We start from the raw sequence: 23,257 nt of genomic DNA, 5'->3' as shown, positions 1-23,257 counted from the left end.
GCCTAGATAATCTCATAATTATTCGCTTTTCTATCAATTGCTCAACAGTAATTTGTTCACCCCCCGTAATACTTATGCTATCTTGAGAGAAGCCTCTAGTGAACCTATGGACCCCGGGTCTATCTTTTATAATATAAGCTTTCAATCTACTTTTGTTTGCATCTTTACTTTTTGCATCTATATTATAAAATACCAAAAATATATTTATCTCATCATACTATCTCTATCAGATCTCACTTTCACAAGTGGCCGTGAAGGGATTGGCAACCCCTTTATTGCGTTGGTTGCGAGTTCTTTGTTTGTTTGTGTAGGTGTGTGGGACTTTTGAGGATCCTCCTACGGGATTGATACCTTGGTTCTAAAAAATTGAGGGAAATACTTATGCTACTATTGCTGCATTACCCTTTGCTCTTCAAGGAAAACCAACACAAGCTCAAGACGTAGCGGGAAGGATTGCTGGCGCCGTTGCCGGGGAGGTCTTCGCTCAAGTCAAGACATACCAAGTACCCATCACAAACCCATCTCCCTCGCATTTACATTATTTGCCATTTGCCTCTCGTTTTCCTCTCCCCCACTTCACCCTTGCCGTTTTATTCGCCCTCTCTTTCCCAATCTCCTCCTCTCTTTTCGCTTGCCTTTTTCCGTTTGCTCGTGTGTTAGATCGTTTTCCTTGTCACTATGCCTAGCTCAGTCTTTATCCCTTCGTCTCCCGACTTTGAAGTTCTCCACTTCAAGCAAAGACAAGGTGAAAATTTAAAATATGCTTGGTTTAGGATGTTAGAATCTTATCGTAGTTGCGCTTTAGAAAGAGATTTCCAGATTTTAATTCATAATTTTTATGTTGGGTTAACCTTACCCCACAAACAACTCCTTGATTTCGCTGCAAAGGGGGAATTTATTGAAATTGATCCTAGTCCCACTTATGAAATTATAGAGGGGATAGTAGGAGTACTTCCCCGACATGAAGAATCACCCTTCTCTCTTGAAGGAAACCAAATTTTAAAGAAATTACTTGAATTGTAAAAACTTGTTGAACCATTTAAGAATATTGTTGGGAGTATGAACCGCACGAATAATTTGATCACGCTTTACAATAAGCGGTTGGATGCTTTAGATCAAAAGATCTCTGAGCATGAAGGGAAATGCAAAGAGCCTCCCGGACTTGAGGATAACTCCATTAAAAAGATGAGTGCCAAGGATGGCACTACTTAGATCTATCTTCGCTTTTATGCCTAGCTAGGGGCGTTAAACGATAGCGCTAGTTGGGAGGCAATCCAATTTTATTTGTGTTTTTTGTTTTTGTTCTAGTTTAGTAATAAATTTTGTATCTACCTTCTGTCTATATGTGATTTTATCTTTTAATTAGTGTTTGTTCCAAGTAGAACCGATAGGATAACCGACGATGATAGTTGATTTGATTCTGCTGAAAAACACAAACTTTGCGCGCACGAATTTAGTTTTGTTAAATCACAGAAACGTGATGTTGCATTGATTATTTTCTCTGATGATCAATAGATAAATTTTCCAGGACTTCCTATTTTGGTAGGATTTTTAGAGTTCTAGAAGTTTGCGTTAGTTACAGATTGCTACAGACTGTTCTGTTTTTGACAGATTCTGTTTTTCGTGTGTTGCTTGCTTATTTTGATGCATCTATGCCTAGTAAAATAGTTTATAAACCATATAGAAGTTGGAATACAGTAGGTTTAACACCAAAATAAATAAAGAATGAGTTCATTACAGTACCTTGTGTGGTGGTTTTGTTTTCTTTCACTAATGAAGCTTATAAGATTTCCTGTTGAGTTTTGTGTTGTGAAGTTTTCAAGTTTTGGGTAAAGCTTTGATGGACTATGGAATAAGGAGTGGAAAGAGCCTAAGCTTGGGGATGCCCATGGCACCCCAAGATATTCAAGTATAGCCAAAAGCCTAAGCTTGGGGATGCCCCGGGAAGGCATCTCCTCTTTCGTCTTCGTTCATTGGTAACTTTACTTGGAGCTATATTTTTATTCGCCACATGATATGTGTTTTGCTTGGAGCGTCATGTATTATATTAGTCTGTTCTTTTTAGTTTACCACAATCATCCTTGCTGTACACACCTTTTGGGAGAAGCCTATTTGATTAGAATTTTGTTGGAATACTCTTTGTGCTTCACTTATATCTTTTGAGCTTGGTAGTTGTTGCTCTAGTGCTTCACTTATATCTTTTAGAGCACGACGGTGGATTAATTTTGAATAAATTGCTAGTATCTCATGCTTCACTTATATTATTTTGAGAGTCTTTTAGAACAGCATGGTATTTGCTATGGTTACAAATTTGGTCCTAGAATGATGAGCATCCAAGTTGGTTATAATAAAAACTATCATAGGAAGTGAATTGGATGCTATGATAAATTTGATGCTTGATAATTGTTTTGAGATATAAAGGTAGTAATGTTAGGGTCATGCTAGTGGGTAATTATGAAATTGAGAAATACTTGTGTTGAAGTTTGCAAGTCCCGTAGCATGCACGTATGGTAAAAGTTGCGTGACAAATTTTTTGCATGAGGTGCTCTTTTGATTGTCTTCCTTATAAGTGGCAGTCGGGGACGAGCGATGGTCTTTTCCTACCAATCTATCCCTCTAGGGGCATGCGTAGTAGTACTTTGCTTCGAGGGCTAAGTAGACTTTTGCAATAAGTATATGAGTTCTATATGACTAATGTGAGTCCATGGATATACGCACACTCATCCCTCCCCTTTGCTAGCCTCTATTATTACCGCGCAACTTTCGCCGGTATCATGCACCCATTATTTACCTTCCTCAAAACAGCCACAATACCTACCTATTATGGCATTTCCATAGCCATTCCGAGATATATTGCCATGCAACTTTCCACCGTTCCGTTTATTATGACACGTTCCATCATTGTCACATTGCTCTTTGCATGATCATGTAGTTGACATCGTATTTGTGGCAAGGCCACCTTCATAATTTTCATACATGTCGCTCTTGATTCATTGCATATCCCGGTACACCGCCTGAGGCATTCATATAGAGTCATATCTTGTTCTAGCTTTGAGTTGTAATTCTTGAGTTGTAAATCAATAAAAGTGTGATGATCTTCATTATTAGAGCATTGTCTCAGTGAGGAAAGGATGATGAAGACTATGATTCCCCCACAAGTCGGGATGAGACTAAGTACTTTACAAAAAAAAGAGAAAAGAACAAAAAAGGGGGAGAAAGGCCAAAAAGAAAAAAAGAGAAAGGCCAAAAAAAAAGAAAAAATAAAATGAGAGAAAAAGAGAGAAGGGACAATGCTACTATCTCTTTTTCCACACTTGTGCTTCAAAGTAGCACCGTGATCTTCATGATATAGAGTCTCCTATGTTGTCACTTTCATTTACTAAGTGGGAATTTTTCATTTTAGAACTTGGCTTGTATGTTCCAATGATGGGCTTCCTCAAAAATGCCCTAGGTCTTCGTGAGCAAGAGAGTTGGATGCACACCCACTTAGTTTCTTTTGTTGAGCTTTCATATATTTATAGCTCTAGTGCATCCGTTGCATGGCAATCCCTACTCACTCACATTGGTATCTATTGATGGGCATCTCCATAGCCCGTTGATACGCCTAGTTGATGTGAGACTATCTTCTCCCTCTTTTTGTCCTCACAACCACCACCTTATGCCACCATAGTGCTATGTCCATGGCTTGCGCTCATGTATTGCGTAAGAGTTGAAAATGCTGAAGCGCGTTAAAAAGTATGAACCAATTGCTCGGCTCGTCATCGGGGTTGTTCATGATGGGAGTATTTGTGTAATGAAAATGAAGCATGGCCTAACTACATGATTTTGTAGGGATAAGCTTTCTTTGGCTATGCTATTTTGATAGGACATGATTATTTGTTAGTATGCTTCGAAGCATTATTATTTTTATGTTTTATAAGCTTTTATCTTGAATCATTTGGATCTGAACATTCATGCCACAATAAAAAAATTACATTGAGAATTATGCTAGGTAGCATTCCACATCAAAAATTATGTTTTTATAATTTACCTACTCGAGGACGAGCAGGAATTAAGCTTGGGGATGCTTGATATGTCTCCAACGTATCTATAATTTTTATTGTTCCATGCTATTATATTACCCCTTTTGGATGTTTATGGGCTTTATTTTACACATTTATATCATTTTTGGGACTAACCTACTAACCGGAGGCCCAGCCCGTATTGCTGTTTTTTTTCCTATTTCAGTATTTCGAAGAAAAGGAATATCAAACGGAGTCCAAATGGAATGAAACCTTTGGGAGCGTGATTTTTGGAACGAACGTGATCAGAGGACTTGGAGTGCAAGTCAAGAAGCAGCCGAGGAGGCCACGAGATAGGAGGGCGCGCCCACCTCCTCTGGGCGCGCCCCCTGTCTTGTGGGCCCCTCGGGCAGCCACCGACGTACTTCTTCCTCCTATATATGCCTATGTACCCTGAAAACATCTAGGGAGCCAACGAAACACAATTTCCACCACCATAACCTTCTATGTCCGCGAGATCCCATCTTGGAGCCTTCGCCGGCGCTACGCCAGAGTGGGAATCAACCACGGAGGGCTTCTACATCAACACCATAGCTCCTCCGATGAGTTGTGAGTAGTTTACCATAGACCTTCGGGTCCATAGTTATTAGCTAGATGGCTTCTTCTCTCTTTTTGGATCTCAATACAATGTTCTTCCCCTCTCTTGTGGAGATCTATTCGATGTAAACTCTTTTTGCGGTGTGTTTGTCAAGATCCGATGAATTGTGGGTTTATGATCAAGTTTATCTATGAGAAATATTTGAATCTCCTCTCAATTTTTTTATGTATGATTGAGTTATCTTTGCAAGTCTCTTCGAATTATCAGTTTGGTTTGGCCTACTAAATTGATCTTTCTTGCCATGGGAGAAGTGCTTAGCTTTGGGTTCAATCTTGCGGTGTCCTTTCCCAGTGACAGTAGGGGCAGCAAGGCACGTATTGTATTGTTGCCATCGAGGATAAAAAGATGGGGTTTATATCATCTTGCATGAGTTTATCCCTCTACATCATTTCATCTTTATTAATGCGTTACTATGTTCTTTATGAACTTAATACTCTAGATGCAGGTAGGAGTCGGTCGATGTGTGGAGAATAGTAGTAGATGCAGGCAGGAGTCGGTCTACTTGTCACGGACATGATGCCTATATACATGATCATGCCTAGATAATCTCATAATTATTCGCTTTTCTATCAATTGCTCGACAGTAATTTGTTGACCCACCGTAATATTATGCTATCTTGAGGGAAGCCTCTAGTGAAACCTATGGCCCCCGGGTCTATCTTTTATCTACTTGTATTTGCATCTTTACTTTTTGCATCTATATTATAAAATACCAAAAATATATTTATCTTATCATAGTATCTCTATCAGATCTCACTTTCGCAAGTGGCCGTGAAAGGATTGACAACCCCTTTATTGTGTTGGTTGCGAGTTCTTTGTTTGTTTGTGTAGGTGCATCGGACTTTTGAGGAGCCTCCTACTGGATTGATACCTTGGTTCTCAAAAACTGAGGGAAATACTTATGCTACTATTGCTGCATCACCATTACCTCTTCAAGGAAAACCAACGCAAGCTCAAGACGTAGCAGACCCCAACACAATGAAGAGAAATGCTATGGCAAGCTCAACTTCACCATGCCCAAGTTCAATGGAATCAATGATCCTGAAGAGTACCTTTCATCGGCATTGAGGGTCGACAAGATCTTTCATTTGCACAACTATGAGGAAGAGAAGAAGATCGCTATGGCATGCCTTGAGTTCCTAGACTATGTGCTCATATGGTGGGAACAAGTCCTTGAGCGCAGAGAAGCAAGAGGTGAAGCAGCCACCACCACTTGGGATCAAATGAAGGAAGTCATGCGAGCACACTTGTGCCAACATACTACAACCACGAGCATCAAGCTACCAAAAGCATTGAAGAATTCTACAAGGAAATGGAGATTGCCATGATAAGAGCAAATGTCACGGAAGATGATGAGAAAACTATGGCCCGTTTCTTGAATGGCCTCAATCATCCCATCAATAAGATTGCCGACTTCCAACCCTACTCCAACCTCACTGAGCTCGTGCATCACGCTACCAAAGCGGAACCCCAAGTGCAAGATGACATGAAGTAATCGAAGTACTCGTCCAAGAGCTATAGCTTCTCCAACACCCAAGCTTCAACGACTCCAACAACTTCTGCCTCAACCAAGCCATCTACAAGTAACGGCGACAAATCTAGTTACAAGAAAACTTCGACCACCTCAAGTCGTCCTCCTACTACAAGAAACTTCAAGCCACGAGCTTCATCATCTACTCCAACCGATGAGACTGTTAAGACAAGTTCCATCAAGCGTTTCACATGCGGTGGCCGAGGCCATAAGTCCTTTGAGTGTACCAACAAGCGCACCATGATCCTCAATGACGACGGAACCTGTGACTCCATAAGTGAAGAGGAAATGGAAGCCCTTGAGCAAATGGCCATGCATCAGCGCGTAAACGAAGACGAAGATGATCAAGTCTTTTGTGATGAGGATTCGAGCCCCGCCCTCATTGTCTCAAAGTCTTGACTCTTCAGCATCAACATGACAAAGACCAAAGATGCCACATCTTCCACACCAAGGCCGGCATCAATGGAAGGTCCATCAAGGTCATCATCGATGGAGGGAGTTGTCACAACTTGGCAAGTGAAGAACTATGCTCCAAGCTCCAATTGGTCAAGATGAAGCACCTGCACCCCTACAAGGTCCAATGGCTAAGTGACTCCGGCACTATACAAGTCTAGCATACGGTACAATTTTCTTTCAAGATAGGAGCATTTGTAGACACTTTGGAGTGTGATGTCATCTCGAAGTCCGTTTGCCAGCTCCTTATTTGTTGACCATGGCAATTTGACCACGGCATCATCCACAACGGGCGTACTAATCACTATAGCTTCAAGATGAAAGGAAAGGAGTACATGCTATGACCTATGTCTCCAAGTCAAGTGATCACCGACAAGCAAGCCACCCATCGTGGAAAAAAGAGTGAGAGAGTGACCCACCCAAAAGAGAGTGAGCGCCACAAGCCAAAATTGAGTGCCTCCATGATGAGCGACGAGAACAACATAGTCCTATTTGCCACCAAAAGTGAGATGAGAGAAGTGTGTGAGAACCCATCAGGTGTTATCTACTATGTCCTTGTTTGCAAGGATGAGGCACCAAAAACTAACACCTCTCACAATCTACCTTTAGTGTTGTCTTCTCTTTTGCAGGAATTCCAAGATGTTTTCCCCGATGAGCTACCTCCGGGTTTACCTCCACTATGAGGCATTGAACATCGAATCGACCTCATCCCTAGAGCACCTCTACCTAACAAGGCTCCCTACTGCGTCAACCCTAAGGAAACTAAGGATATCCAACGGCAAGTACAACAACTCATCGACAACGGTCATGTACATGAAACTTGAGCCCTTGTGCCATTATGGTCATCCTTGTTGCAAAGAAAGACGGTACTTATCGCATGTGTTCCGATTGTCGTCCCATCAACGCTATCACCGTTACATATCGTTACCCTGTTCCATGCGTAGATGATATGCTTGATGAGTTAGCGGAGATGCCATTTTCTCTAAGATTGATATTAAGAGTGGCTACTATCAAATACGCATCCAGGAAGGTGATGAATGGAAAACCGCATTTAAGACCAAATTTGGCTTTTATGAATGGCTAGTTATGCCAATGGGCTTATCCGAAGCACCCGGTACTTTCATGCGAGTCATGCACTAGGTTCTTCGTCCCTATATTGGTGTATTTGTTGTGTTCTATTTTGATGATATTCTTGTCTTTAGTAAATCCCTCAAAGATCATGTCACCCATCTTAGAACCGTGTTGCAAACCCTTAGGAAAGAGCGCCTTTATGCTAATATGAACAAATGCCTTTTTGGTGTTGATAAGCTTGTTTTCTTGGGTTTCGTTGTGTCTTCTAAGCGTGTTCATGTAGATGAATCTATGATCAATGCTATTAAAACTTTGCCCCAACCAACTAACTTGCAACAAGTGCATAGTTTCCTTGGTTTAGCCGGTTTCTATCATAGATTTGCTAAGGATTTTAGCACCATTGCTTCATCTTTGCATATAGAGAAAAGCACTCCCGACGACACATGGGAATTATCGTCAAGCTAGTTTTTCATCACGCTCATATGATCCACGTTTGTTACTTTGATAATTTGATATGTGGGTGGACCGGTGCTTGGATACTGCCCTTTCTTGAACAAGTATCCCACTTATGATTAACCCCTATTGCAAGCATCCACAACTACAAAAGAAGTATTAAGGTAAACCTAACCATAGCATGAAACAAGTGGATCCAAATCAGCCCCTTACGAAGCAACGCATAAACTAGGGTTTAAGCTTCTGCCACTCTAGCAACCCATCATCTACTTATTACTTCCCAATGCCTTCCTCTAGGCCCAAAAAAATGGTGAAGTGTCATGTAGTCGACGTTCACATAACACCACTAGAGGAAAGACAACATACATCTCATCAAAATATCCAACGAATACAAAATTCACATGACTACCAAGAGCAAGACTTCCCCCATGTCCTCAGGAACAAACGTAACTACTCACAAAGCATATTCATGTTCATAATCATAGGGGTATTAATATGCATTAAGGATCTGACATATGATCTTCCACCAAATAAATCAACTAGCATCAACTACAAGGAGTAATCAACACTACTAGCAACCCACAGGTACCAATCTGAGGTTTTGGTACAAAGATTGGATACAAGAGATGAACTAGGGTTTGAGAGGAGATGGTGCTGGTGAAGATGTTGATGGAGATTGACCCCCTCCCGATGAGAGGATCGTTGGTGATGATGATGGTCATGATTTCCCCGTCCCGGAGGGAAGTTTCCCCTGTAGAACAGCTCTGTCGGAGCCCTAAATTGGTTCCGCCAAGGTTCTGCCTCGTGGCTGCGGAGTTTCGTCCCATAAGCTTTCTTCTGATTTTTTTTCCAGGGTAAAAGACTTCATATAGCAGAAGATGGGCACCGGAGGGCTGCCAGGTGGCCCACGAGGCGGGGGGGTAGGGCGCGCCCAGGGGGGTAGGGCGCACCCCCACCATCGTGGATGGTGGTGGCCCCCCTTAGGTATATCTTCCACTAGATATTTTTTATTAATTCCCAAAATGACTTTCGTGGAGTTTCAGGACTTTTGGAGCTGTGCGGAATAGGTCTCCAATATTTTCTCCTTTTCCATCCTAGAATCCCAGCTGCCGGCATACTCCCTCTTCATGTAAACCTTGTAAAATAAGAGAGAATAGCCATAAGTATTGTGACATAACGTGTAACAATAGCCCATAATGCAATAAATATCAATATAAAAGCATGATGAAAAATGGACGTATCACTACCCAGTAAGGGTCTTCCCACTTTGGCATCAACTTGTTTGTACCCTTGGCGGACCGTACATGCCTAAGGACAAGATCGCCTTCCTCAAAACACCGGGCGTGAACCCTGCGGTTATGATAGCGACGCATGGGCTTGCTGGTAGCATGAAGCACGCGTAGCAGCCTGGAGACGGTTCTCCTCGATAAGCACAGCGTCGTCACACCGGTGTTGTTCCTGCGCTACTTCATTGTAGGAAAGTACTCGAGGTGACCCGTAAATGAGTTCCGTGGGGATAACTGTTTCTGCCCCATAAACTAGGGAGAAGGGAGTCTGCCCGGTAGCTCGGTTTGGTGTCATTCTAAGGGGCCATAGAACCACCGGCAGCTCATCGATCCATCGCCTGCCGCACTTCTGCAGCTTATCAAATGTTCTTGTCTTGAGTCCTCGCAGCACTTCAGCATTTTCCCTCTCAGCTTGTCCATTGCTTCTGGGATGTGCAACAGAGGCAAATGAGATCTTGCTTCCGAGGGCATCAACATATTGCATGAAGGCGCGACTCATGAACTGGGTGCCGTTGTCGGTGATGATCGGGGAAGGCACACCGAGGCGGCACACCAATTCTTTCGATAACTTGATAGCTGACTGAGTAGTCACCTTCCTCACGACTTCTACTTCCGGCCACTTTGTAAACTTGTTGGTTGCAATGGACAAGAATTCAAAGCCCCCAGCAACTCTGTGGAAAGGGCCGAGGATATCGATCCCCCAGACCGAAAACAGACATGACAAAGGGATTGTCTGAAGAGCTTGGGCAGGCAGATGGATATTCTTGTAACAGAACTGGCAGGCTTCACACTTGGTGACTAGCTCATCTTGGAGGGCTTTGGGAAAATATAATCCTTGCCAGAATGCTTTCCCAACTAATGTCCTTGATCCAATGTGGGAACCGCACATGCCTTTGTGTATTTCTGCCAGCAGTTCCTTTCCTTCTCCCAGCAAATGCACTTCAATTTCACACCATTGGGCCTTCTTCTGTATAGTTTGTAATCGACAAACTGATACATACTGGCCCTCCAGGCTGCACTTTCTGCTTCTTCTTGCCTTCAGGAAGTTCTCCAGTTTGGAGGAAATTGACTATGTACCTTGCCCAAGTTGGAGTATGGGGCTCGGCAACGAGTACTAGCGGCACCTCCTCATTCATGGGAGTGAATTCCTCGATCGCGGGGACCAGTGGCCTGGCAGGAGGGTGGAGCCCGGCATTCGAAGGGGAGTTCTTTGCGGCAGGGTCCCTGCCAGGAGCCCTGTGAGGCTCTACCGAGAGTGGCTTACCGGAGTCCAATTTACTCCTCTTTCAGGCCATTGTTGTCGGGGATATAGAGGGTTGAGTAAGATGCATAACAAAAGTTCCTAGTTCCATAGGAAGCTTCTGCGCAGCGCACTTTGACAGATGATCAACAATGCTATTCTCCGCACCCCGTGCTCCGTATGCAATCCGTCAAAGCGCTCCTCCAATCTTCTCACTTCCTCGACGTACGCCTCTATTAATGGACATTTGGTAATCCTTGTTGACTTGTCTCACCACAAGTTGTGAATCTCCTTGAATGATCAGCTTCTTGATCCCCGATTCTGTGGCAACTTGAGCCTGGCAAGGAGCCCTTCATACTCTATTGTATTGTTGGTCGCCTCCTCCTGGGGAAAATGCATCTGGATGACGTACTTCAGGTGCTCTCTAGTGGGGGAAACGAGAAGCACGGCAGCCCCTGCACCTTGTATGGAAAAGGCACCATCGAAATACATGTCCATTCTTGGGGTGCTTCCTTGCCGGGGATAACTGTTTCCAGTACTTCTTCATCAGGGTTTGGTATCCATTATGCAATAAACTCTGCCAATGCCCTGCTTTGAATCATTGATGCGCTTTCAAACTTCAGGCCAAAGCTGGATAACTCCAATGCCCATCCAATATTCTGCCGGTAACCTCTGGGTTTTGGAGTATCCTTTGCAACGGGAAGGGAGTGACAACTGTGATCTCATGGGCTTGGAAGTAGTGGCATAGTTTCCTTGAGGCCATGACAAGGCCCAAAAATCAATTTTTGCACGCCAGAATACCTGGATCTAGCCCCCTGCAAAAGGGAGCTGATGAAGTATACTGAGCGCTGCACCACCTTCTTCCTTGCTGCGTCCTTGGGGTTGCCTCTGCTACTGTGCTCCTCTTTTTCCGGATCCACATCTGGCCTTGCCGGGCTGTTCTCTCTCTCTTCCCAGGACGGGGCACTTGCTGAAGCTGCTATGTCCTTAAATTCCTGTTGTGCCGCTAATGTTTTGCTAACCACTTGATTTGTTGCTGCTAGATATAGCAACAACGGCTCATGTAGTTTAGGCGCAACCAAAGTGGGCACATAAGACAAGTAGGTCTTCAAATCTTACAGTGCAGCTTCTTCTTCCAGGGTCCACTTCATGGGTCCTGCCTTCTTCAAAATTTTGAAGAACGGCGAGGCGCGCTCAGCAGACTTGGAGATGAATCTGCTAAGCGCGGCAACACATCTTGCTAGCTGCCTCACATCCTTAACTATTTTGGGTGCTTGAATCTGCTCGATGGCTTTGATCTTATCTAGGTTGGCCTTGATCCCACGGTGGGACACAAAGAAACCAAGTAGCTTGCGGGAGGGGACGCCAAATACACACTTCTCCGGGTTCAGCTTCAAGTTGATCTTGCGCAGAGTAGCAAATGTCTCTTTCAAATCTTGAATATGGGTTGATTTGTCCTTGGTCTTGACCACAATAGCATCCATATAAGCTTCAATGTTCTAGTGCAACTATGGTTAAAACCCAATTTGGAATGCTCTTGCAAAAGGGGACCCGACACTCTTCAACCCGAAAGGCATGCGCACAAAGCAATATGTGCCACATGGGGTGATGAATGAGGTCTATTCTACATCTTACTTGGACATAAAGATCTAATGGTATCCAGGGTATGCATCCAGAACAGAGAGCAAATCACACCCGGAAGTGGAATCCACAATCTGGTCGATGCACGACAAGGGGAATGGGTCCTTCGGGCATGCCTTGTTCAGATCCGTGAAATCTATGCGAAGACTCCATTTTCCATTAGCTTTGCGGACAACCACTGGGTTTGCTAACCATGTTGGATGTAATACTCCTCTGACCAAATCAGTTGCCTCAAGTTTCTTGCTTTCCTCGGAAATGAACTGCTGCAGCTCCAAGGCCTACTTCTAAACCTTCTACTTGATAGGTCGGGCATGTGGGCAAATAACAAGGTGGTGCTCGATTACCTCCCTAGGAACACCGGGGATATCAGATGGTTGCCGGGCAAACACATCGATATTCGCCCGCAAGAAGGCAATGAGCATGCTTTCCTATTTGTCATCAAGGGTGGCACTGATAGTGAAAGTACCATCAGCAGCAGCCAGCCCTACCGGGACCTTTTTCACATTGGGTGCACCAGCCTTGGACCTCTTACTATTGGAACTGCCCGGCACTTCATCAACAGGTTGGCACACTCCAAAGAGGTACGCTTCCCGAATTCCTTCTCGGTATCCCTGCTAGGCTTCTTCTTTCCTTTGCTTTCCTTGACGAGAAATGTGGCTTCAGCGGCCTGTGCCACGACTACGTCCCGGTACATCTTATCCACACAAATAATTACGTCTTTCTTGTCTGGTAGAATGGAAATGATGCCCATCGCCCCGACATCTTCAAGGTGTTGTGGGCATAGTGGGATGCCGCCATGAATTTGGCCAGGGCCGAGCACCCAAGGATTCCATTGTATGGTAGGGGATGTTAGCCACATCAAACACAACCTTCTCAGTCTGGTAGTTCAACTCTGCTCCAAATGTCACTGGCAACATGATCTTTACATTAGGATGACTCCTGCCGGGATTGGCTCCTTGAAACCTACCCGTGGCCTTAAGCTCTTCCTCTGCTATCTGGAGTTTGTTGATAACCTCTAGGGAAATCAGATTCAACCCGGCCCCACTGACAACCAACATCTCTGTGACTTTGAGGTTGCGAATTGTTCGTGAGACCAACAACGGCAAGCACCCTACCGCAGTGATGCGGTCGGGGTGATCCTCTTCATCAAAGATGATGGGCATGTGTGACCACTTGAGCGGCTTCTAAGAATCTGCCGCTGGCTCCATGGCATTGACCTCACGTCCCCACTGTTTAAGTTGGTGATGAGAGGAGTGCAAAGATGCACCCTCATCGATACATAGGGCGTCAGTGGCCTTCTGGAATTCCTGCTTGCTGGTTTCCTCTTCATTCCCTCCATCACTTTCATCATTGCAACCCTCCTTTTCTCGGCCCCTGGCAGGTTTCCCTTGGTTTCGAGGAGCCTTGCCGGGGCAATTTGCTACACCGCCTTGGCCCTTCTCGCCGGTAGCATTCTGACCTTTTTCCTTATCACGCTTCTCATATTCATCCCTTTGCCTCTTGACGAGCTGCTCAACCTGATGACACTCCTAGAGATCGTGGCCCTTGGTCCGATGAATCTTGCAGTATGGTCCATCACTTTTCCCAGCTTTCTAGGCAGCCGCAGCTTCCCGATAGTCAGTGCACACATCATCTTTCTTGCCGGGGGCTTCAGCCTTAGCCATCTTGCCAGTACTAGGCATGCCCGATCCCTCAACGGCCATCACCGCCTTATCCTTGCGGTTCTTGTTTCGCTTCTCGTTCTTCTTCTTCTGACTGGTGGTCTCGTCGTCATCCTCTGAGTCGATGTCGATGCAATCTTCCTCTCCAGGGAGTTTCCTCCCCTGCTCCACCTGAGCACATTTATCCACCAAGGTGTAAAGCTCCTTCACAGTCTTGGGCAACCGAACGTTCATCTTGGAACGTATCATGCGGTTTCGCATGTTGGATTGGAAGGCAGCTATCACAGGTGCCGGGTGGAATTTTAGGATTTTTCTGTGGACTCAGCTGAATCTCTGCAAGTACATTCGTAGTGTCTCATCTTCTTTCTGCTGGAGAAGCTGCAAGTCGTTGGGCCGCCCTGGTTCTGGAGGGCCGCTCGTGAAGGCGCAAATGAACTCATGGCATAGGTCAGCACAGGTCGAAATGGAGTTCTCCGGCTGGTGCATCATCCAAGACCTCACATTTGACATGAGTGCCAAAGGGAAGTAGTTTGCGAACACATTCTCATCTCTTCCCCCGACATCTTGAGCAACAATGGTGTAGATGCTCAAGCACTCTGCCGGGTTCAGTCTCCATCATACTTCTCGGGTATCTCTGGCTTAAACGTGCGAGCGGACGGCCAACAGACTTGCCGCAGCTCACGGGTGAAGGCAGGGTGCCCAACCTCAAAAGGCAGGCACCCGCCATCTCCGAGCGCGGGCTCGTCGACGTCGGGGCCATCGCACCTGTTGGACCGGCGATGGTTGTCGCGGCACCGCTTGCTGACGATGTGCATGCCTTCCCTCCTCTTGTCCTCCAGTCCCCGCCATTGGCCTTGGCGCGCTCGAGGGTCGGAAGAGGACATCGAGACGTCATCGGGTTCTTGGTTTCATGGCTCCCGTGCTGATTGCCATGGTGGGGATTGCACCGTGGCGGTGCCCCCTTCCATACGGCCAGCAGAACGAGCCGTTGTCGTTTCCTGGGGAGGCCGTCATGGGCCAGCTCACTGTGATCCTCCCGCCTCGGCGAAACCAATCATGCTTTGAATGGTGGCTCGCCACTCATCCATCTGATTGGGTGCCAACAGAAATCTCAACAGTAGTTAGGCTGGCGGCATGGTCTCTACGGAAGTGCTTGGCATAGGTGACGACCATGTAGATCGCAGTGTTGCTAGGATCTTGATGGTGTAGGTGGTGATCACGCCGTGCCCTCGTTGTTGCGAACCAATCGGTTGGATGGCGTGGTGACGTGGTGGAAGTGCTAGAGGGCCAGCGGCTCCGTTGGGCACAGTAGCTGGGTCAGCATGTTCCGGGGGTGCCGCATGCCGAGCGGTCGTGCCCGCATCAGGGGGGGCAGGCGGGTAGCGATTCGCCCCAGAACGAGCGCCACCAATGCGGTTGTGCCCTTCGGCAAGGAGAAAGGGTTTAGATGTAATAATCCCTCCATCCGTACCTGATGGAGCATGGCCGCAGGGATGTTTCTGATGCTATCCTTCCCCGGTGCCTCCTGCTCCTGCTTTGGCCATTGGGGAGGTAGTGACAACGCCGCCTGTGCCGACCACGTCCCCTGCAGCGTCCACATCCTCATGTGTCCCCGCATCCCCTACAACATCGGCGGTCGCGGGCGGCGGAGCCTTCGAGGTGAACGATTGATTTGCAGCTCCGGGCTTCTTCTTGGGCGTCATAGTCGATGGCACTGTCGACGATGAAAATGGCAGTGAAGATGGGGTGCTATTGACGCTCTCGGGTCCGTGCAAGTTATCTACGTACTTGGCACGCCAAAGATGTCATGGGAAACCACAACCACCTATGGGGCCATGAGCCCCTTTTGGTTCGACGGGGGGATGAACACGTTGCACGAAGAGCGGAGAGGCATAACACAGTGCGGCAGAGATCACACACGCAGTTTTACCCACGTTCGGGCCGCCATGAGGCGTAAAACCCTACTCCTGCTTTTGTGGATTGATGGTGGATAATGGTGCCAAAAACAACACACTTGCCCAGCAGGGTTGCCTCAGGGCGAGAGTGGCTATGCGTGTATAACTGTGTGAGAGTCTGAATCCCTTTCTATGGTCGTGGTGGGCCTCCTTTTATAGGTCAAGGGGTCACCACAGTGGCAAATCAGTCTTTACGTACTAATTAGATAGTAAACAATGCTATCATACCTAACTCTGCAAGCTGACAAAGGGCATTAAATGCGTCATCGAGTGTCACATCACAGCATGCCCGACAACCCTTGTCGGGCTGTTTTGCTGGCTTTGCGCCTACTTGCTTGACACGTCTCAGGACGGGTGTCATATGGAGGTGTTTGTTGTAGGAAGTGGCTGCCATGTGGCAAAAAGCAGCCACATAGTCACTTTGGGTCTTGACACCGCACTGGATCGATGACTTGTGTCGCTCGTGAGGTGGAGGGTTGGAGTGACTTGCCTCTAGAAGCCCTGGCAGGCCTGCTGGGACGATTTGGAAGCTTGCTTCAGGGGCAAACCCAATGTTGCCAGGCTCGCCTACCCGCAAGGGAGGTTCTTTCCTTAGCGATATCTTGCTTCTCTGGCTCATCTTGGTCTTCTTGATCTATACTTGGATCCTTCAAAAGAATTGAACCCTCATGCTTGGTTTGATCCTGGTGTTGTAATCTTATCCTTGGGCCTGTGCACAGTCCGGGCAACAGACCCAGGGTTTTTTGCACTGACACTCAGAATCGATCTCCTTCCCAATGGAAGTGTGAGCTCTGTCAGAGGTGCTTTTCTTATTTGATGAGGACTTTGATGAGGATTTTAGTGACTTCTTCTTCTTGTCATTAGAATCGTCATCCTTACTAGATCCTTTATTCTTTGAACCCCTTTTCCAATGTTGCCAGGTTCTTTCCTTAGTGATATCTTGCTTCTTTAGCTCATCTTGGTCTTCTTGATCTGTACTTGGATCCTTCAAAAGAATTGACCCCTCATGCTTGGTTTGATCCTGGTGTTGTAATCTTATCCTTGGGCATGTGCGCAGTCCGGGCAACAGACCTAGGGTTTGTTGCACTGACACTCAGAATCGATCTCCTTCCCAATGGAAGTGTGAGCTCTGTCAGAGGTGCGTTTCTTCTTTGATGAGGACTTTGATGAGGATTTTAGTGACTTCTTCTTCTTGTCATTAGAATCGTCATCCTTACTAGATCCTTTATTCTTTGAACCCCTTTTCCAGAGGGGGCAATCAGTGACGTAATTGTATGTCTTGTTGCATTTGTGGCAAGTTCTCTTGTCGTAGTGACGAGCATAAACTTCAACGTTCTTTGAATCGTCCTTTGAATACTTTCCAAAGCAATTCCTTTTGGAGAACTTCTAGAACTTCCTCATGAGCATAGCCAGTTCTCTGCGAATTTCCTCAGCATCATCTGTACTGTATTCGGTTACTTCATCTTGTTCTTCTTCGGATGAGGAAATTACCTTTGCTTTAGCATTTGCCTTCAGAGCATGAGGTCGTCTATAGTTGGGACCATACATATCTCTCTTCTCAGCTTGTTGAAATTAATGAGTATTGAGCCTCTCAAGAATATCAGTGGGACCAAGTGACTTGTAATCAGGACACTCTAGTATCATCAGGGGCAAGGTATCAAAGGGGCTATCAAGAGACCTCAGCAATTTCTTCACCACCTCGTGATCTATGATGTTAGTAGAACCCAGTGCTTGTAGCCCATTGGTGATATCTATGAGGCGACCGAAAGTTTGCAGAACATTTTCATTATCAAGCCTCTTGAAGCAATTGAAGAGATTGTGAAGCACGTCAACTCGAGAGTTACGTTGGGTGGAAACTCCCTCATTGGCTTTGGAGAGCCTATCCCAGATCTGGTTTGATGTTTCCAATGCACTCACTCGGCCATACTGCCCTTTGTTTAGATGTCCACATATGATATTCTTTGCTTGAGGGTCGAGTTGCTTGAAACTCTTCACAACAGCAACATTGATGCTTGGGGAAACAGTGCGGTTTCCGTTCTCAACGACGAACAAGAGGTCATTGTCAATTGCCTCAAGACGCATGCACATCTTGTTCTTCCAGTAAGGATAGTGTGTGCCATCAAATATGGGGCACGCACCAGAAACCTTGATCATACCTATAGTCGACATAACTAAAACTCCAGGTGGTTAAACCAAAATCACACAGAAAAAAGGGAGTACCTTGCTCTAATACCAATTGAAAGCGTAGGTGTACTCCCAGAGGGGGTGAATGGGAGATTTTTAGAAATTCGTCAAACTCTAATGAATTGGACAAAGATCACAGAGAAGAACTAGAAACACAAGTGAAACTAAGTCATCACAAAATCAGAGTACATGCAATTAGGATACGTAAGAGTGAAGAGCATGCAATCATACATTCATACACACATGAAGAATATGAACTGAGGAAATGAAAGATAGTGTGATGAAATTCCTCAGTTCAAATTCATCAGAGCACATATCACAAATTCGTTAGCAGCGGAATAAAGTACGAGAGGGTTGAGGAATTTGAAACTAGGTAGGCTCCGTGAAGACAATGGAATTTGGTAGAGCAGTTCCAGTTGCTGCATCAACTGTACATCTGGTTGAGGCGGCTAAGTCGCAACTTAGTGGACACACAGTCATCAACGTATTCCTATGGAGCTAAGGTCACTTAGTCCTCGCCCAATCACTAGTTGTAAGTCTTCAAGGTAGACTTCCAAAACCTTCACAAACTTGTTCACCAGCACACCACAATGACTCTGGGTGTACTCATAACTTGACGCCTAACCATCTGGAAGAATGAAAGTCTTCAAAGGTAATAGGCGTTCGATCACATAGATCAATCTCTTAAATGATGCTCAATCACTTTGGCTCTAGGTTTTTCCTCACTTAGGATTCTCTCAAAGTTGTTGCAGGATGGGTTGCTTTCTTATGACAAGTGTCAGTTTCTCTCAGAGCATCCAACCAACAAGTGGTAGTGGGACGGCTATTTATAGCCAGGGGAAACCCGACATGAATTGTCGTAAATTCCCTTCTCTGATTCAACCGTTATCAGTATAAGGATCCACTCGACAACTGGCACGCGATGCAGCAATGGTCGGAATTTGAACTCTCAAATTCGTTGAGGCACTCAATTTCCAAACTTTTTAGGTAGAACGCACTAGCGAAATCCTAACTCCTCAGTGTCACCAAATTCATCAGCGACCAGATGAACTTCATCACTGTCACTGGCAATCGCATCAGCTGTACTGGATATTTCCAAAGGCTTCACTTGAAGCGGCTTTCTGTATGCGTTTGAATAGGTTTGAGCATCACTTTGGAAATGTGAAATATGATTCACCTACACCCCCTTTAACAGTACAATTTTCCTATGAATCAAAGAAGAAGAAAAGGAACTATGAAAACAAGTCTTCAAGTTTCAAAGTCTTCACATCAATTTCTTCAAAGGCCGTACCAATTTCATCATCAATTTCTTCACTTGAAGAAATATATTTTCAGCGTTGTCTTCCATGTGTTAAACCAAATCTTCAAGGACTCTGTCTCCTGTGTATACTCACGAACTCATTAGTTCCTCAACCTATTTGTCGTCAATACTCCAAAACCACTAAGGAGGCACTTGATGCACTTACATAAAATCACAAGCTAAATGAAAACAATCATAAAAAATTGCCGCTGCTGCCCGCGATGATCGTTCTCCTTCGTTTATGGTGCCGATCACCTCCATATTATCCGAGTTAATAATGCGGTCGCATTCTGTCTTTTGCACCAATGATAGGCCAAATTTTAGTGTCAGAGCTTCAACCATCAGTACATCCGCATATCAGTCAATCTTAACATTTCCCCCAGCGATGAACCTACCTTTACCGTCTCTTCCGACCACCCCAATTGTGTGATAAGTAAATCATGGTCAAAAAGAAGCAACAATGTCAAGTTTAACAAACCCCATCACGGGGCAAGACCATCCTCCCCTTTTCATGGAAACCTTTGGCGAGGAGGCGGTAAAAAAATTGTCGTAAGAACATGTATTCCCATGAAAATCTGTTGTATCATTGTGAACCTATTTACGCCTTTCCCACCACAAGTATCAGTTATTATGGCAATCATTTCATGCATGTTTTGATTTCTCATAATACATAACTCCTGATTTGGCAATGGAAGTAAATATTCCAAAACTGCCACACCCGCATAATCTACTTGACAAGCTTTGTCGTTAATACCATCCATCCCTAGCCTTCTCCACACATATTTTTCTTTGTTGCATAGAAACAACAAATGATTTGTGTCTTCTGGTCTATACAAGAAGACATGACAATTGGGCGAAACTTTCACATGTCTATTGGCTAGCTTAACACGACACGGAAGAGTGCCATCAAGCGTACGTCAAATAAATATCTTAACTTTTCTCGGGCAAGAGAGTTTCCAAATCCTACCCCAAATAGGATTAAATGTGGTATGTCCCATCCATTGGTATGTCACAACTTGTTTCCATATTGGTGGTCCCATTCCACAAAGTAAGCAGACCGAACCGAAAATGTACCATTTTCTTAAAATTCCAGGCTACGAAATCTGGCATATCATGTTGCGAGATAGGGATCACGAGTACTCGTTAAATGTTGATAGTCCATTGGGTCTGTCTAAGAAGATCTTCATGCAAACTATAAAGAACATGATCAATCAAATCTGCTACCTTATGTAGCAACTGACCTCCCTTAGCAGTAACAATTTTACGGTTTGCGCAATTTGGAATCCAGGCTTCCTCCCAAATATTAATATTCTGACCATTCCCCAGGCGCCAAATGTGACCACGTTTCAAGGAACTCACACCCATCATAATATTTGCTAGGTGAAGGAAGAGCCCTCCTTTAGATTAGTGTTGAACAAGTCACCGCGAGATAGTATTTGACTCTCAAAATGGTAGCACATAGAGAATCTGACTTCTCAATGAGACACCAAGCCTGTTTACCGAGTGTAGCCAAATTGAAGCAGTGGATATCACAAAAGGACATTCCTCCTTGATTCTTGGGTGCATACATTTTCCACCAAGCTATCCAATGCATCCTCCTTTGGTTGTCCTTGTCTCCCCACTACAAATGCGCCATCGCGTCAATAATTCCTTTGCAAAAGAAACTAGAAATTTTAAAGACTGACATTGCATAGGTGAGTATGGCTTGAACAACCGCTTTAAGCAAAATTTCCTTTCCTTCATCTGATGGAAGTTTTTCCTTCAACCACTGATTCTTTTAACAATACGAACAATTATGTACTGAAAACAATCAATATCTAATCCCACATTGGCTGGTTGTCCTAATTATTTGTCGTTTAGGGCCTTAGTCATAATATTAAGAATTGTACACATTTGTTCTCTAGTCTCCACACATGTATTAGTACTAAAAAGATGTTTGATTTGCCAACACTGACCATCTGCCCCGAGGTTGTGTAACACAAATCTAGAATTGTCGGTGTAGCAAACCCTGGATCTGTTGCCCAGACTGTGCACAGGAATGGGAACAAGATTATGGCACAAGGCCATGCCAGAGTATAGGTGACCAAGATCTTCAAAGGACCAACATGCAGATCAAGAGGACCCCAAAGAAGCATGATACCACAAGGAGAAAAACCTCCCTTGCCGGGAAGACGAGCTCGGCGAGGGCAGGGTCGCCCCCGGAAGAGAACTGTCACATCCCTAGTTCTAGTAATGCCTAGTGCCAGCATCTAGTGTTGAATCATGTTTACTTTTCACAGAAAGTTGAAATGGGGATGACAGAACCCCCAGCACCCCCCTGAAAATAACTAGGGTTTACCAAAATCTTTTTCAATGAACCTGAAATGCCCTTCTAAAATGTCCATCATTTTTGTCTTGGTCCAGAACCTCTGCCAAAATTGGTTCACATTTTTCTAGGACACATAAGGTCACTGGATTAAATCATTACCTATTTGCATTTGGGCATTTAAATGCTATAAAATAATTCAAATGCCCAAATAATTCTGGATTTAAGTGAGGGCTGTTAGGAATAATCCCAACAGAGCCCACAATTATTTTCAGGATTTATGGAAACGTTTTAGTATTTTTAATAAAGCCCAACAGTTGCAGAAAATTAGAAAACAGCAAGCAATTTAGAAGAGAGAGAGTGAGAGATAACGCCGACCTGGGCCACTTACCTAGCCTGGCACCGTGCCGGCCCAGCCCACCTGGCAAGTGCCAGTCATCGGCCACCTCCCGCCAGAGCAGGCAGGCAGCTGCCTGTCGGCCGCGCGCGTCGCCGTGGCCACCTCCTGCTTGCCAGCGAGGTGCTCTTGGCCCTTCTAGCGATGCCACAAGGATGCCCCGTGGCCCCTCGCTCCTCTCCCTCACTCACTGCTCTCTCCCTTGCCCCCTAGTCCCTTCTCCGAGCTCACCCGAGCGCCTCCGTCACCGCCGCACACTGCCACCGCGCTCACCGGCCGTCCCTCGAGCAGCCGTTGTGCTCATCGGCTCCGCCTCGTCTTCTTCATCATCCCAGACGAGCCACGCATCCTCGGGCGCCCTACAACGTCGCCGCCATCATCCTCTTCTACCTTCGGCCGCCCAGATCTCCGGCGACCCTGCGCTGCCTCTGACACTTCCCCGGCCTCGTATCCACCTCGGATGGATCCGCCGTGAGCCCCTGCTGCTTCTCCTGTGCTCGCCCCCTCTGTTTCCGTCCCCTAGCTCCATTTCCCACCGCGGCCGAAAGCTTCTCGCCGCCGGCCATGGCGTAGCCGTGGCCACAACCGCGCAAGCTCACAACGGGGCGCCTCACCATGCTCAGGAAGCCCCCAGGAGCCTAACGCACTCACTAGCTCTTCCTCCCGTGCACCGTAGCCCCGTTTCCGTCAGCGTCCGAACTCCGGCCACCGCTGTCGAGCTCGCCGACGTCGTTTCCGGCGTCCCCGTATCCAACCACTTGCACCACTGGATGCGGCGCTTTCCCAGCTACACGTAGCACATCTCCGTCGCTGATTTGGTCGTCGGAGGAGCATTTCCGAGCCGCCCTGCCGTCTCTGTCATCTCCGGTGACGAGCCGCCGGCGTGTTAGGCACTGTTGACCAGGGGTTTAACCTCCCCTGGGTCATTGACATGTGGGGCCAGCCCCTGCTAATTACTTAGGTTAGGATTAAATTAGCACTAACAGTCTTTGTTAATTAGCCTAGTCACTGACCAGTGGGTCCCAGCGTTAGGTTTGACCTGGGCTGACGCTGTTGACCTGATGACGTCATTCTGAAGTCAGGCTGACGCAGTAATGCTTTTCTGGATTTTAAATAAATCT

This window comes from Triticum aestivum, chromosome 7B, assembly GCF_018294505.1.
Source record: "Triticum aestivum cultivar Chinese Spring chromosome 7B, IWGSC CS RefSeq v2.1, whole genome shotgun sequence".
NCBI lineage: Eukaryota > Viridiplantae > Streptophyta > Magnoliopsida > Poales > Poaceae > Triticum > Triticum aestivum.
Note: the sequence above shows the minus strand (reverse complement) of the source record.